At 38.2% G+C, this 17,293-nt stretch overlaps 1 long non-coding RNA gene across 1 annotated transcript; it reads left to right on the forward strand.

Moving 5' to 3' along the window:
• Positions 1-663: 663 nt before the first annotated feature.
• On the forward strand, positions 664-12,322 carry LOC308689232. The gene is made up of 3 exons (XR_014029979.1): positions 664-735; positions 816-881; positions 1,299-12,322. It is a non-coding gene; the product is annotated as an uncharacterized lncRNA (long non-coding RNA).
• Positions 12,323-17,293: the final 4,971 nt, after the last annotated feature.

Below are 17,293 nucleotides of genomic sequence, written 5' to 3' on the forward strand. Positions count from 1 at the left end.
GGGAACACTTCCCATAAATCATAAGAAGAATGGCATCTACGCTAATTTTAGTGTCTTTGTTTATCCCAAGGTTTTCCCGCAGCCTGCCGGATCCAGGCCATATCCAGATCTGACGAAGGACCTTCGCCTGGACCCGATGACAACGCAGTGCTGAAGTGCCACCTAGTCTCTCCCTATGGAGGATCCCTTTACCACTCTACAAATAAAGCATTCTGTATCAAAATTTATAAGGAAAGACCAGTACTTTGTTTAGGCTTGGTTTGTAGGGAATTCCAAACCTGCGCACATTCAAACGCACATAACTATAGAACCAATTCTTAAAAGGATAGTTCACCCAAAAATGAAAATTCTGTCAATAATTACTCACCCTCATGTTGTCCCAACCTTGCAAGACCTTCATTCATCTTCGGAACACAAATTAAGATATTTTTTATTAAATCTGACCTTTAATGTGCATGTGAACATCATCAGCGTTTATGTAACCCAGGTCATACATCCTGAATAGGATTTCTTAGTTATTAATTTAATTTAATAATTAATTAATTTTCTCCTATCTGCATATTGGTTCTCCCAGTCAAATCTCGCAATGTTTTGTCATACTTTCGCGAGAGTCTCTGCGTCCAATCACGTGACGGCATGAGGTCACGTGACCTGCCGCGGTTTACAGGAAGTAAAGTACGCCGAGGTAGGGAGCATGGCAGACGCAGTGGGACGCCGATGTGGGTAGAGCTGCAGGTCAGTTAGGGTGGTTCTGATGTTTTCTGTTATGTGATCCTATTTGGCATTTATTGATTGTGTGTGTGTTACATTCTCAGGAGCCGTTTACCGTGACCTAAGCTGTAGTAAACGAGTGTATGTGAGGAGTGTGATCTATGGAATTGGTGAGTGTTGTGAATTGTTACTGTTCGTCTAGCTGCTATCTCAGTGGTATTAGATCTGTGTTTTACTCATTCATCGACATCTTAGTGTTATACACGGAAATCTATCTGTGCCAAAATTAATATGTTATACTTTGTGGCACTAAGCACTTTATATTTGACCTGGAATATGACTATATTTCTTTCTTTTGTACTGTTTGTATTTACATTCAGATTAGTTTTTGTCTAATGTTTATTAGGACATTGGATGTGATTTATGGTTTATATAGTATATTCTTATACTTTTTGGGAACTTGTATATTTAATTTGGTTATAGTACAAATAGTGCTATTTAATTGAATGTGTGCACATTGAATTGTTTTTGTATTAATTGATTTTTGTTTATTTATTTAATTGAAATGATGGCTTTGTGTTAACTAGGCCAGGTGATTTTGATGGCGAGCTAACCCAAGGAGCAGGCCTCAAGCCTGTGAGCCCATATAGAGACTGCTTTTACACAGTCTGAAGACTGAGCTACTCCTGCTAGGCCGGTAGGGGGCTCCTTGCAGCCCATGAACTTATTCCCCCACACCGCCCCTACTCATTGCCCACTGCAGCACACCTCATCCCTTTCACAGACTATTTAACTGTAAACCCTCTGGACCCTGATATCAATACCCAGCGTGGGTTCAATGAACTATGGGTGGGTGGGGATATTGTACTAATGGACTGATGATGACTTAAACTATGAATTGATATTGGTCGTAGTTATTAGATGATTGCCTGATCATGTTGACATTGTGACGTACATGAATTTATTGTCTTTCTGCGCATTTGTTTATGAATGGCCATTCAAATTTAATGTTTGATTGTTTGTTTGTTTGTTTTGTTTGAAAATATATGTATTATATCCTATATGGTTTTCTTGATCTCATTTTGTCAACTCTCTCCCAGAGTCGTTTATTAGAATCTTCTGATCGATTAATCTGCTATATGAAGTTTTATAATTTTCTCAAGTATTATTAGCACACATATGGTACATTTATCACAGGTTCGCGTTTAAAGTCTGTGTAGAGAGAATGGTGTCGTCTTGGCGACCCCTAATTTAATAACAAATGATCGTTGCGACGGAAGCGAATCAATCAAAACTAACTTTAGCTGGAAAATAACTTTATTAAAGAACCGCTATAAAGCCAAAACAATCTCTGTTACCTTAACCCTCTGGGGTCTGGGGTGTTTTTGGGGTCCTTGAGATGTTCTGACATGCCCTGACATTTGTGCTTTTTTCAGTTGTTAATAAACATATTAATGGCAGGTATTACAAAGGTGTAAATTCACTCTATATATCACAAACAGGACTTCCATAATATGTGAGACACATGTATGTACATGTTTTCATTTTTGAGAGAATAATGTTTATGCATGGTTATCGAAAAAACAAAAAATTAAAGTTTCTGAAATAAGGCCACAAAACACATACTAAATATGTGGCAATAAGACTTTTGACTAATGGATGTCATCGCCTAGTGTTTTTTCTTCAAAATGATATGAAAATCATCCTGCCTAATCATTCACATAAAACGATACATTGATTTTAGTTTTGTGAAACACTTTTAGTTTGGAAAGCCAATATGCGGATGGGGCGTAAACGCTCCAACAGCATCATGCATATTTAGTAGTTCACACCTGGTGAATATGCTCCAACAGCACCCTGGTGAATATGCTCCAACAGCACCCTGCATACTTAATGAGCCATTCATTCAGGTGTGTCACCTATAGCTAACTTAAATATACAAGCTTCATAAAAATGATCATTCTAGGAGAAAATTTCAGATGGCATTTAGAGGCTTTTGCATCTGAACTCTTATATACACACACACATATATATATATGCATGCACATACATACTTTATAATCTTTTCAAAACTAGTCAACGTCTTTCAAAACTAAAGTATACATTTTATCATACGTATTTCAAAGTAAAGGATTCATTAGTTAGTTGATGACTTTATTTTTGGCAAAACACATACAGTATATATTCCTCATCTCAGTATAGCAATAGAGTTTGCTAAAAGCTGTTCATTCAATAGAGCAGTATTTGAAAATCGATCATATTTTGTAAAATTACATTTATATTTGCATTTATTTCAGAACCTAGACATTTTTAAACATCAAAAGGACATTTATTAATATGTATTCGTGTCAAAATGACAAATAAACAGATTTTCCTATTCAATTTTGCATGGAAACGCTTCCAAGACGCTTTCTATTTCTAGAATGCACGCGTTTTCCACGCGGCTCGTGCCGCGCCTGAGACGCGCGTCTCACACAGGCAGTGTGCAAACTCTAAACTTTTAACATGGGAGCCGAAATAAAAACGGACACGCCACGCAGCTGAGATGCTTACGCCACGCATCCAGTGTATTATATAAACTGTGAATATTAGTTTTTTTATAAATATTACTTCATTTAAAAGAAGAGAATTCAAGCTTCATGCCTGTGTGTCTGTATGCCTGTTTGACTGAGTATTCGCTGAGTTACAGTTCATTTTCGGACGCGTTTCAGAATTGACTTCACTGACGGAGAGAAGGCAGAACTCGCATCATGTTTATTTTTCTTTATTTAGCGAAAAGCACAACACTTTGTTTTTATTATGAGCATACACAAAAAAAATACACACTAAACAGGATCGATTGATGTATAACAAGCATATAAGATAAAAATATATATATATATATTTTTTTTTTTTTTGCACTCATACGGAAAAAAACGAGCCGGCGCGATAGCCGACCCCAGGGGGTTAAATGATATGTTTATCTCTGTAAAGCTGCTTTGAAACAATCTAAATTGTTAAAAGCGCTATATAAATGAAGATGACTTGACTTAAATCAAGCCAGTGACTAAACAATCAACTTCACGTCAACTTCACGTAATTTCTCTTAGTAGGATGAAAATAATCTTACTTAAAACTGTGATTAATATACAGAAAGCGATCAAAGAACAATCCCTTTCCAATCGCCCAAGCTGTCAATCACACAGCGCGAGTTTATCTGGACACTTGCCAAAACTCGTTATGAAATCAATGATGCTGTTACACTGCACAACGAAGCTCTTACTGTACTTACCTCATGTTTGCATTGGTGAAATCATTAGTGAGAGTGCAGAAACTGTGTTGCAATGATAAGATCTTCATTCACGCGATCAACAGGCTGTCATCTGCTCAATGCTCATCACTGCAACCTCTTATGTGATGGGATTCGGGAATAGATCTAAATATTTAATAACTTCTCACGATTCGTTAATCCTGATAGCTGTAATAGTAAAAACGTATAATAGCTGTAATAGTAAAAGTTTTTGAGAGAGTTCCACATGTAATACTAGATATTTTGTCACGGTGTGACAAAAATTAGAAAAAGAGATTAAAGCCCTTGTGAATGCAGTGTTATCTGGAGACCTCCTGTGGACACCCGTCTCATTGCACTGCGAATCTGTTGCCATGGCAGCAGGGCCAATTGCCTGATTGACAGCAGGTGTGGAGAATTACAGAGAGCGTTGTGAGAGGGACACGTATTCAGATGGGGCTTTAAAAAGAGAGAGGAAGCAGACGTTCAGTGTTGGTTCTCCTCCCGTGAGATACTGTGTTTTGTCGCGGGTTGTTTGTATTTGAGGCTGGGCTGTGCAGCAGGGCGAAGATTGAAGCCGAGAAATGGAAAGGAGAGAGTGAAGTTTTTGTCAACGAAAACCCAAGGGATATCGTCAGCAGTGGGAAAGACGCAAAGTGATGAGTATTGGATTCGTTGTTTATATGCACTGACACTGAAGTGGTGTGGAGAGTTTTGAAAGCGTGTGGCACGAGTGAACTATTACACCGAGTGAATTATTGATCTGTCTCCAACCTTTGTTCTTCCTTCACTGAATGCGACGATTGCTGCATCCGTTCTGGCTGTCTCCGAGAGAAGTTGAGCCCTTGTGAGAGACGAGAGTCGATCTGGTGGGAGAAAGACCGGTGGGTGAGTGCTGGCCCGAATGCACGGTGTGCGAGTGGAATGCAGTGCCTGAAGTGACGATTCACACGGTTTGTGTTGTGGAGTGAAGTTTATCGTGTGGAGAAGTATTAGTAGTCTGCTGTGCACTCTCTTCTATAGTCTTTCACCCGCTGTCTCCGAGCAGGGTTTGTCACATCAAGCGCCCAACTTACCATTTTGAGACAGCCCCGCTCTGTTAATGCTGCTGACCCGTTAAATCCTGTTACATTGTTACAGCCGAAGTGGAGCGTCTTGCTTAAAGCATCCTTCCCGCCTGGTGGTCTCCACATGTTCCTATCGAAAGCCGCTGCCCTGGTCCGAACGAGAGAAGGTATTGCCGTTGAATGTTTCATCTACTGTTGAATGGTCAAATCCTGTTGCATTGTTATAGCGTACAGCTGAAGTGGAGCGTCTTGCTTAAAGCATCCTTCCCGCCTGGTGGTCTCCACATGTTCCTATCGGAAGCCGCTGCCCCGGTCCGAACGAGAGAAGGTATTGCAGCTGAATGTTTCTTTTACTGCTGAATGGTCAAACTCTGTTGCATTGATACAGTGTACAGCTGAAGTGGAGTGTCTTGCTTAGAGCATACTTCCCGTCTGGTGGTCTCTACATGCCCCATCGAAAGCCGCCGCCCTGTTCAGAAAGAGAGAAGGTATTTCAACTGAACGTTCCATATGCTGTTGAAAAGTTAAACCCTGCTACCTGGTTACAGTGCACAGCCGAAGTGGAGTGTCCCGCTCAAAGTGTCCTCCCGGTCTGGTGGTCTCCACATGCCCTATTGAAGGTTTCCGCCCTGTTCAGAAAGAGAGAAGGTATTTCAACTGAACGTTCCATATGCTGTTGAAAAGTTAAACCCTGTTACCTGGTTACAGTGTACAGTCAAAGTGGAGTGTCTCTCTCAAAGTGTCCTTTCCGTCTGGTGGTCTCCACATGCCCCATTGAAGGTTTCCGCCCTGTTCAGAGAGAGAGAAGGTATTTCAACTGAACGTTCCATATGCTGTTGAAAAGTTAAACCCTGTTACCTGGTTACAGTGTACAGCCAAAGTGGAGTGTCTCCCTCAGCATGTCCTCTCCGTCTGGTGGTTTCCACCTGTCCCATTGAAGGCCTCCGCCCTGTTCAGAAGGAGAGAAGGTATCGCCGTTGAGCGTCGCATATTGTTGAACCATTGAACCCTGTTGTATTGTTGCAGGGCATAGCCGAGAGGGAGTGTCTCGCTTGAAGTGTCCTCCTGCCGGGTGGCCCTCCGCGCCCGTGTTGTAAATTGTTGCCGCTGTTGAGAAGGAAAGAGAATAGCTGCGGCACGTTACCTCGATCGAAGTGTCGTCCTGCTGTCCAAGGTCCCCTCCCGTCACGGCCCAAGGCCCAGTTCCATTTGGCCCGGCCCAGAGGACACCTGCTGGGACATACTCACCTGCTTCCCCTCCTGGCCCGGCCCGCTCGCCATCTGCGTCCCTGTGACCCGTCTGAGTCAGAGATCACCGCCCCCTGGGTACTTACCTTTGGGCAGCCTCCGGGACTTGTTCCATCCTCGCCGCGAGTACTTACCTGGTTCCAGTCCGAATGGGGTCTGTATAGCCAAGACTTCCTTGCGAGCTCTGTAAAGAGTACTTACCCAGTGACCTACCTGGATGGTGTGTGTCCTCCTCTGATCCCTCTCCGACGAGCTGCAGGGTGTCCACGAACGTTCATCCCGCTCCGGTCCAGGGGGCCCATCGAATCGCTTCTGGCGACGAGAAGGAAGATTTTAATTAGGACTTTCAAATTATCTGCTTTTAACTCAATAAAGAAATTGTTATTCCTTTATCCGTTGTCTGCTTGGTCCTTGACACGCTCCTCGAGGTGGTAGCCGGTCTCCAGGGGTGGGTGCAGTCAGGTTTGGCCCACCCCGACCTGTGACATTTCATATGCAAGCATGTCAGCCAATCACAGCAGTGGGCATTTACACTGAAGTCTCACAGCAGCCAATCACAGCAGTGGGCGTTTACACTGAAGTCTCACAGCAGAAAACGCCCCTTCAAAAAGAGCGTTCAAATCAGAGGTTAAAATCAGGCTAGGAAATATGCCTTTTATTTCTAAAATAACAACTTTTGATCTAAAAAACATACTAACATTATAAGGGCACACCAGGAAACATTCTAAAATAATAAAATAATCCATACAATGGGACCTTTAAAATTTTGAAATGAAAATGAAATGTCATCCAAAATAATTTTAAATTCACATAATAGTGGCACTGTTTTTAGGCTTTTGGAGCATTATATATTCTAAATAAACTTACAAAGATGTTTGGAATTTAGCAAAATTGTGTTTTGAGTTACAACATGTAGTCTGATGAAATAAAAAATGTCCTTAAAAAAGGACAATATTTTTCTTTTGGAAAAGTTGTGTTCATATACCATGTTACCTTTTAAACAATAAAATGCATCTTCTCTTTCAGTTCTACCTCTATCTTCTTGTGCCTTCTCCACTGCCTCACTCTAGACCTCATATGTCTCATTAAGTGACGTGCAAACCTGGTTTGGTCTGAAACTTTCACTTTATTTAGGCCCAAAAGTAAAGATTAGTCAGGATGGGTGCCAAGCATTTCATACACTAGCTGTCCTATACACATGGCAATTTTATATGGTATTCAAGCTGATGGAAACCTTTAGCTGCTTAAAGGTGCTCTAAGCGATGCCATGCATTTTTTAGGCCAAAACATTTTTTTGTCACATACAGCAAACATCTCCTCACTATCCGCTAGCTGCCTGTCCCCTGAACACACTGTAAAAAAACGCGGTCTCTGTAGACACCACAGGCTCCACAAACGGCAAGAAAAACAAACTGGGCTCAACCGCACCAAGAAACATAACAAATAGTGTTCCAGCCAATAACTGACAAGAAGTATTGGAGGGTGGGGTTTGGGGGGTTAGTGCGCGTGCACGTGAAGGGGGTGTGGAGGAGAGAGAAGCATGAAGAGGGAAGTTTGAATTATGGCCGACACACGTCCAAAGAGACGACGTTCCGATGAATAAATTGCAAAGAAGAGGGACAAGGATAAGGAACGCGCGAAGTCCCGAATTTACATCGGAAAAACCTTCGAAAGGTGGCGAGAACTCCGCCGGCAGAAGGGCTTCCGATCCGACATTCAGTTGCTCCGTTTTAGCAGAACAGGTAAATCCATATTTCTTTCTTAACTGACGTTCATGTTCGCCAAACCAACACAAGGATGTAATTAGCTAGATCTATGCAGTCAGCGTTAACTTTGGTGAATACAACATGTATGTTTCTAGCAGCGATCAATCTCTGTTGTAAATGATCAAGCAAATTCACAGTATCTCCCCAGGACTAATGAGTAGTACTACATTTACTCTTCAGCTACTAATATGAACTAATATTGAAACAAGCTTAACTAATCAGTAAGTAATATTGAATTTAGGAGATAGTTCCTTATTAGTTAATAAATAATTACTTGATTGGATTAGCCTCATTAGTAACTATTAACTAACTGACTAATTATAAAGAACATTATCGTGTGTCTGAGACATAATCAGTCATCAGTTTTACTCTGAATATAGTAAAAAATAAATAAATAAAAAATACATCAATAATAACTCAAGTGTTATCTAGTCACTACACAGGACCTACTAGTGATCTGGACCATTATTGTCAAGTGAAAAACATATTTTCCTCTTCGAAATAATGGTCTAGATCACTAGTATTCCTTGAAGAATGACTAGGTACTTGAGTTACTTGTGATGCATTTTATGATCATGTTCTGAGTAAAAAAAGGGCAATCTTCAAGAACAACTAGTGGTCTGGACCAATAATTTAAAGAGGAAAAGATGTTTTTCACTTTACAATAATGGTCCAGATCACTAGTAGTTCCTGCACAGTGACTCAGGGCGCTTTCACACTGGCAGTTTAGTGCGGACCGGGGCACGGTTCGCATGAAAAATCGCTAATGTGAACGCTGTCATCGGACCCGGGTGCGCACTAGAGTACCGAACCCGAGACTACCTGGAGGAGGTGGTCTGAGCTCGGTTGCTCCCGAACCGTGGCGTGGTTCGCGTTAATGTGCAAGCAACACGGACTCGGGTGCGCGCTTGTTCAGGAAGTATAGTATCCCGCGCATGCGTATCACTGTCGATATCATTGTTTCCTCACACACGACAACCATGAGTGGCAGGGGAACGTTGTGGGACACTGAAGAGGTGAGGTGCCTCATTCAAATTCATAAAAATCTCATTCAAAAAACACACATTCCTCATTCAAAAAAATCTTCTACGAGCAGCAGAAACACGGCGTCCCCTGGATATGTGCTGAATTACACCATGTAATGAACATAAAACGTAGTTGCCTCTCACTATGTTGTGCATAATAGCACCAAAAAAACAGACAAATTACAGCTATGCTCAGTCGAGTTGTATTCTCCATGCGTTTTCCGTGTGCGTTTGCGATGACGTAAGATCACTGCAAACGCACCTGGGTTCGATAGTGTGAAACCAGACCAACGCTGCGGGGGGCGCCGGGAACTAGCGCACTCGGGTTCGGACCGCAGCAAACGAACCCAGTGGAAAAACGCCCTAAGTGACACTTGAGTAATTAGTGACGCATTTTATGACCACGTTGAGAGAAAAAAAATGACAATTGCTCACAACTCATAACCGTTAATGTTGTGATTAGTAATTAATTAATTAATAGTTCTTTATTATTTGTTAGAATTACCTATTAATTCTTAATGATGCCAATCTCATCAAGTAACTAGAAAAAAAAGTTTGAGACAAACTTTAAGTTGGCTTGAGAAAGCCGGACCAGAGAGTTTGAAGAAGTTTAAAGTAGTTAGAAGTTTAAAGTAGTTAGAAGTTTGAAGTAGTTAGAAGTTTGAAGTAGTTTGAAGTTTAAAGTAGTTTAAATTTTGATTGATAAATTAGTTAGAAAGAAAGAAAGAAAGAAAGAAAGATTAGTTAGAAAGAAAGAAAAAGATTAGGTAGAAAGAAAGAAAGAAAGAAAGATTAGGTAGAAAGAAAGAATGAAAGAAAAAAGAAAGAAAGATTAGGTAGAAAGAAAGAAAGAAAGATTAGGTAGAAAGAAAGATTAGTTAGAAAGAAAGAAAGAAAGAAAGAAAGAAAGAAAGAAAGAAAGAAAGAAAGAAAGAAAGAAAGAAAGAAAAAGATTAGGTAGATAGAAAGAAAGAAAGAAAGCAAGAAAGAAAGAAAGAAAGATTAGGTAGAAAGAAAGATTAGGTAGAAAGAAAGAATGAAAGAAAAAGAAAGAAAGATTAGCTAGAAAGAAAGAAAGAAAGATTAGGTAGAAAGAAAGAAAGAAAGGAAGATTAGGTAGAAAGAAAGAAAGAAAGATTAGGTAGGTAGAAAGAAAGAAAGAAAGAAAGATAGAAAGAAAGAAAGAAAAGTTAGAAAGAAAGAAAAAAGAAAGAAAGATTAGTTAGAAAGAAAGAAAGAAAGAAAAAGAAAGACAGACAGATTAGTTAGAAAGCAAGAAAGAAAGATAGAAAGAAAGAAAAGTTAGAAAGAAAGAAAGAAAGAAAAAAAGAAAAAAAGAAAGAAAGATTAGGTAGAAAGAAAGAAAGAAAGATTAGGTAGAAAGAAAGAAAGATTAGGTAGAAAGAAAGAAAGAAAAAGATTAGGTAGATAGAAAGAAAGAAAGAAAGAAAGAAAGAAAGAAAGAAAGAAAGAAAAGTTAGAAAGAAAGAAAAAAGAAAGAAAGATTAGTTAGAAAGAAAGAAAGAAAGAAAAAGAAAGACAGACAGATTAGTTAGAAAGCAAGAAAGAAAGATAGAAAGAAAGAAAAGTTAGAAAGAAAAAAAGAAAGAAAGATTAGGTAGAAAGAAAGAAAGAAAAAGATTAGGTAGATAGAAAGAAAGAAAGAAAGAAAGAAAGAAAGAAAGATTAGGTAGAAAGAAAGAAAAAGATTAGGTAGAAAGAAAGAATGAAAGAAAAAAGAAAGAAAGATTAGCTAGAAAGAAAGGAAGAAAGATTAGGTAGAAAGAAAGATTAGGTAGAAAGAAAGAAAGAAAGATTAGGTAGAAAGAAAGATTAGGTAGAAAGAAAGAAAGAAAGAAAGAAAGAAAGAAAGAAAGAGAGAAAGATAGATTAGGTAGAAAGAAAGATTAGGTAGAAAGAAAGAAAGAAAGATAGAAAGAAAGATTAGTTAGAAAGAAAGAAAAGTTAGAAAGAAAGAAAAGTTAGAAAGAAAGAAAAAAGAAAGAAAGATTAGTTAGAAAGAAAGATTAGGTAGAAAGAAAGAAAGATTAGTTAGAAAGAAAGAAAGAAAGAAAGATAGAAAGAAAGATTAGTTAGAAAGAAAGAAAAGTTAGAAAGAAAGAAAAGTTAGAAAGAAAGAAAAAAGAAAGATTAGTTAGAAAGAAAGAAAGATAGAAAGATTAGTTAGAAAGAAAGAAAAGTTAGAAAGAAAGAAAAGTTAGAAAGAAAGAAAAAAGAAAGAAAGATTAGTTAGAAAGAAAGATTAGGTAGAAAGAAAGAAAGAAAGATAGAAAGAAAGAAAGAAAGAAAAGTTAGAAAGAAAGAAAGAAAGAAAGAAAAAAGAAAGAAAGATTAGTTAGAAAGAAAGAAAGAAAGATTAGGTATAAAGAAAGATTAGTAAGAAAGATTAGTAAGAAAGAAAGAAAAAAGAAAGAAAGATTAGTTAGAAAGAAAGAAAAAGCAAGATTAGTAAGAAAGAAAAAAAAGAAAGAAAGAAAAAAGAAAGAAAGATTAGTTAGAAAGAAAGAAAGAAAAGTAAGCAAGTAAGAAAAGAAAGATTAGTTAGAAAGAAAGAAAAAGAAAAAAGAAAGATTAGCTAGAAAGAAAGAAGAAAGATTGGCTAGAAAAAAAAGAAAGAAAAAAGAAAGAAAGATTAGTTAGAAAGGAAAGAAAGATTAGTTAGAAAGATTAGATAGAAAGATAAGTTAGAAAGAAAGAAAGAAAGAAAGAAAGAAAGAAAGAAAGAAAGAAAGAAAGAAAGAAAGAAAAAGATTAGGTAGAAAGAAAGAATGAAAGAAAAAAGAAAGAAAGATTAGCTAGAAAGAAAGAATGAAAGAAAAAAGAAAGATTAGCTAGAAAGAAAGAAAGAAAGATTAGCTAGAAAGAAAGAAAGATTAGGTAGAAAGAAAGAAAGATTAGGTAGGAAGAAAGAAAGATTAGGTAGGAAGAAAGAAAGACAGATTAGTTAGAAAGAAAGATAGAAAGAAAGATTAGTTAGAAAGATAGAAAAGTTAGAAAGAAAGAAAGAGAAAGAAAGAAAGAAAGAAAGAAAGAAAGAAAGAAAGAAAAAGATTAGGTAGAAAGAAAGAAAGAAAGAAAGAAAGATTAGGTAGAAAGAATGAAAAAAGAAAGAAAGAAAGAAAAGTTAGAAATAAAGAAAAGTTAAAAAGAAAGAAAGAAAGATTAGTTAGAAAAAGATTAGGTAGAAAGAAAGAAAGAAAGAAAGATTAGGTAGAAAGAATGAAAAAAGAAAGAAAGGAAAGAAAGAAAGACAGAAAGAAAGAAAGAAAGAAAGAAAGAAAGAAAGAAAGAAAGAAAGAAAGAAAGAAAGAAAGAAAGAAAGACAGAAAGAAAGAAAGATTAGTTAGAATGAAAGAAGACAGAAAAAAGAAAGATAAAGAAAGAAAGAAAGAACGATTAGTTAGAAAGAAAGAAAGATTAGTTAGAAAGAAAGAAAGAAAGAAAGAAAGAAAGATTAGTTAGAAAAAAGAAAGAAAGAAAGAAAGAAAGAAAGAAAGATTAGTTAGTAAGAAAGATTAGTTAGTAAGAAAGATTAGTAAGAAAGAAAGAAAAGTAAAAAAGAAAAAAGAAAGAAAGATTAGTTAGAATGAAAGAAGACATAAAAAAGAAAGGAAAGAAAGAAAGAAAGATTAGTTAGAAAGAAAGAAAGATTGATTAGTTAGAAAGAAAGAAGAAATATTAGTTAGAAAGAAAAAAGAAAGAAAGAATGATGGATGGATTAGTTAGAAAGAAAGATTTGTTAGTTATAAAGGATAGATAGATAGATAGATAGATAGATAGATAGATAGATAGATAGATAGATAGATAGATAGATAGATAGATAAGGTTTGAAGATAGATAGATAGATAGATAGATAGATGGATAGATGGATAGATAGATAGATAGAAAAAGTTTGAAGATAGATAGATAGATAGATAGATAGATAGATAGATAGATAGATAGATAGATAGATAGATAGAAAAAGTTTGAAGATAGATAGATAGATAGATAGATAGATAGATAGATAGATAGATAGAAAAAGTGTGAAGATAGATAGATAGATAGATAGATAGATAGATAGATAGATAGATAGATAGATAGATAGATAGATAGATAGATAGATAAGGTTTGAAGATAGATAGATAGATAGATAGATGATAGATAGATAGATAGATAGATAGATAGATAGATAGATAGATAGATAGATAGATAGATTAGATAGATAGATAGATAGATAGATAGATAGATAGATAGAAAAAGTGTGAAGATAGATAGATAGATAGATAGATAGATAGATAGATAGATAGATAGATAGATAGATAGATAGAAAAAGTGTGAAGATAGATAGATAGATAGATAGATAGATAGATAGATAGATAGATAGATAGATAGAAAAAGTTTGAAGACAGATAGATAGATAGATAGATAGATAGATAGATAGATAGATAGATAGATAGATAGATAGATAGAAAAAGTTTGAAGATAGATAGATAGATAGATAGATAGATAGATAGATAGATAGATAGATAGATAGATAGATAGAAAAAGTTTGAAGATAGATAGATAGATAGATAGATAGATAGATAGATTAGATAGATAGATAGATAGATAGATAGATAGATAGATAGATAGATAGATAGAAAAAGTGTGAAGATAGATAGATAGATAGATAGATAGATAGATAGATAGATAGATAGAAAAAGTGTGAAGATAGATAGATAGATAGATAGATAGATAGAAAAAGTTTGAAGACAGATAGATAGATAGATAGATAGATAGATAGATAGATAGATAGATAGAAAAAGTGTGAAGATAGATAGATAGATAGATAGAAAAAGTTTGAAGACAGATAGATAGATAGATAGATAGATAGATAGATAGATAGATAGATAGATAGATAGATAGATAGATAGATAGATAGATAGATAGAAAAAGTTTGAAGACAGATAGATAGATAGATAGATAGATAGATAGATAGATAGATAGATAGATAGATAAAGTTTGAAGATAGATAGATAGATAGATAGATAGATAGATAGATAGATAGATAGATAGATTTATATGTTTGCTAGGTGTTCTGGGGGGTTGCTAGGCAGTTGCTAGGTGTTCTGGGGGGTTGCTAGGCAGTTGCTAGGGTGTTCTGGGTGGTTGCTAGGGTATATTTGGTGGTTACTAGAGCGTTTCTAGATGTTGCTAGGGTGTTCAAGATGGTTGCTAAGGTATTTTTGGTAGTTGCTATGGTGTTACTAGGTGGTTGGTAGTTGTCAAAGATGGTTTATATGGAGTTAATAACGAGTGCCTTCAGTACGGCCACGAATGTAATATTGCTTTAAAAAAAAAAAAAAAAAAAAAAAAGTTTTTTTGGGGGGTTTAGGGTGGTTGCTAGGGAGCTCTTAGTGGTTGCTAGGGTGCTGTAACTGGTTGCTAGGGTGTGGCTATGAAGATTTTAGGCCATTACTTATTGGTTGCTTGATAATATAAATCCTCTGAGGGAGAGAGAGAGGGAGAGACGCAGGGGTATCAGGCCCTTTGGAGTCTGTGTGTGTGAAAACGGCAGTTTGGATTCAAATATTTTTAGAACTCCCCAATGTAAGTCAATGGGAGTTTTTCCGAGTTTTGATCGTCATTTTTAGGAAAACCGTAAGTCCGATCAGTCTGAAAAGATATAGCAACGCGAGTCAGATCAGTTTGAGTGTCTGAGCCGAATTTGGAGTATGTAGAGTTAAAGCTCTAGGAGGAGTTTCATATAGAAATTTTAGTCTCGGAATAATAATAATAACTAGATGCAAAAGTTCGTCGAGACAAACTTTAAGTTGGCTTGAGAAAGTTTGGACCAGAACGTTTTTTGCTAGGCGGTTGCTAGGGTGTTCTGGGTGGTTGCTAGGCGGTTGCTAGGGTATTCTGGGTGGTTGCTAGGCGATTGCTAGGGTGTTCTGTGTGGTTGCTATGGTGTTGCTAGGCGGTTGCTAGGGTGTTCTGGTTGGTTGCTAGGTGGTTGCTAGGGTGTTCTGGGTGGTTGCTATGGTGTTGCTAGGCGGTTGCTAAGGTATTCTGGGTGGTTGCTAGGAAGTTGCTAGGGTATTCTGGGTGGTTGCTATGGTGTTGCTAGGCGGTTGCTAGGGTGTTCTGGGTGGTTATGGTGTTGCTAGGCGGTTGCTAGGGTGTTCTGGGTGGTTGTTAGGCGGTTGCTAGGGTGTTCTGGGTAGTTGCTATGGTGTTGCTAGGCGGTTGCTAAGGTATTCTGGGTGGTTGCTAGGCGGTTGCTAGGGTGTTCTGGGTGGTTGCTATGGTGTTGCTAGGCGGTTGCTAGGGTATTCTGGGTGGTTGCTAGGCGGTCGCTAGGGTGTTCTGGGTGGTTGCTATGATGTTGCTAGGCGGTTGCTAGGGTATTCTGGGTGGTTGCTAGGCGGTTGCTAGGGTGTTTTGGTGGTTGCTATGCTGTTGCTAGGGTATTATGGGGGTTGCTAGGGTGTTGCTAGGCGGTTGCCAGGGTGTTCTAGGTGGTTGCTATGATGTTGCTAGGGTGTTTTGGTGGTTGCTATGCTGTTGCTAGGGTATTATGGGGGGTTGCTAGGGTGTTGCTAGGCGGTTGCCAAGGTGTTCTAGGTGGTTGCTATGATGTTGCTAGGCGGTTGCTAGGGTGTTTTGGTGGTTGCTATGGTGTTGCTAGGCGGTTGCTAGGGTATTCTGGTTGGTTGCTAGGGTGTTGCTAGGTGTTGCTATGCTGTTGCTAGGCGGTTGCTAGGGTATTCTGGGGGTTGTTAGGGTGTTGCTAGGCGGTTGCTAGGGTGTTCTAGGTGGTTGCTATGATGTTGCTAGGCGGTTGCTAGGGTGTTCTGGGTGGTTGCTATGCTGTTGCTAGGTGGTTGCTATGGTGTTTTGGTGGTTGCTATGCTGTTGCTAGGGTATTATGGGGGGTTGCTAGGGTGTTGCTAGGCGGTTGCCAGGGTGTTCTAGGTGGTTGCTATGATGTTGCTAGGCGGTTGCTAGGGTGTTTTGGTGGTTGCTATGGTGTTGCTAGGCAGTTGCTAGGGTATTCTGGTTGGTTGCTAGGGTGTTGCTAGGTGTTGCTATGCTGTTGCTAGGCGGTTGCTAGGGTGTTCTAGGTGGTTGCTATGATGTTGCTAGGCGGTTGCTAGGGTGTTCTGGGTGGTTGCTATGGTGTTGCTAGGCAGTTGCTAGGGTATGCTGGGTGGTTGCTAGGGTGTTGCTAGGCGGTTGCTAGGGTATTCTAGGTGGTTGCTAGGGTGTTGCTAGGCGGTTGCTAGGGTGTTTTGGTGGTTGCTATGGTGTTGCTAGGCGGTTACTAAGGTATTCTGGGTGGTTGCTAGGTGGTTTCTAGGGTGTTCTGGGTGGTTGCTATGGTGTTGCAAGGCGGTTGCTAAGGTATTCTGGGTGGTTGCTAGGCGGTTGCTAGGGTGTTCTGGGCTGTTGCTATGGTGTTACTAGGTGGTTGGTAGTTGTCACAGATGGTTACTATGGAGTTTTTATAGAGTTCTTAGCATGATCTTGGCATGATTTAGCACTTAACTAATCGCTATTAGCATGTAGCTATTCACTGCTAGCATGTGTAGCATGTTGGAAGTGCTGTTTGCTAGCATGAGTCAAAAGAGCCAAACCTCATCTCTACACGATGTTCTGATGCAGAGATATAGGTCTTGCAAAACGGTTGCTAGGGTACTCAAGTTTGGTTGCTATGGAGTTGCTTGGGAGCTGGGAGCTTTAAACGTAAGAAGTTTAAAGTGGTTTGAAGTTTAAAGTAGTTTACAGTAGTTTGAAGTTCATGACAGATAGATAGATAAATAAGTATAAATACACACACGCGCGCGCGCGCACACACACACACACACACACACACACACACACACACACACACTAACTCGCTCACACACTCACTCAGACACACACGCACACTCAAGAGTTTATGAGTTTAGAGTTTATAAGTGTATCAATTGATGAGTTTATAAGTGTATGAGTTTTTGAGTTTATAAATTTAAATGAGTTTAGAGTTTATAAGTTTAAATGAGTTTAAGAGTTCAGAGTTTATTAATTTATGAGTTTAAGAGTTCATAAGTCTATGAATTCATGAGTTTATAAGTTAATTAGTTTATAAGTGTATGAGTTTAGAGTTCATTAGTTTAAATGAGTCTCATTGGCTGATATAGTATATAGAACGGCAGTTTGGTTTAGTCTTCAAGGTATTTTGAT

Source organism: Scardinius erythrophthalmus (assembly GCF_964197995.2).
Source record: "Scardinius erythrophthalmus genome assembly, chromosome: 4".
NCBI classification, from domain to species: domain Eukaryota; kingdom Metazoa; phylum Chordata; class Actinopteri; order Cypriniformes; family Leuciscidae; genus Scardinius; species Scardinius erythrophthalmus.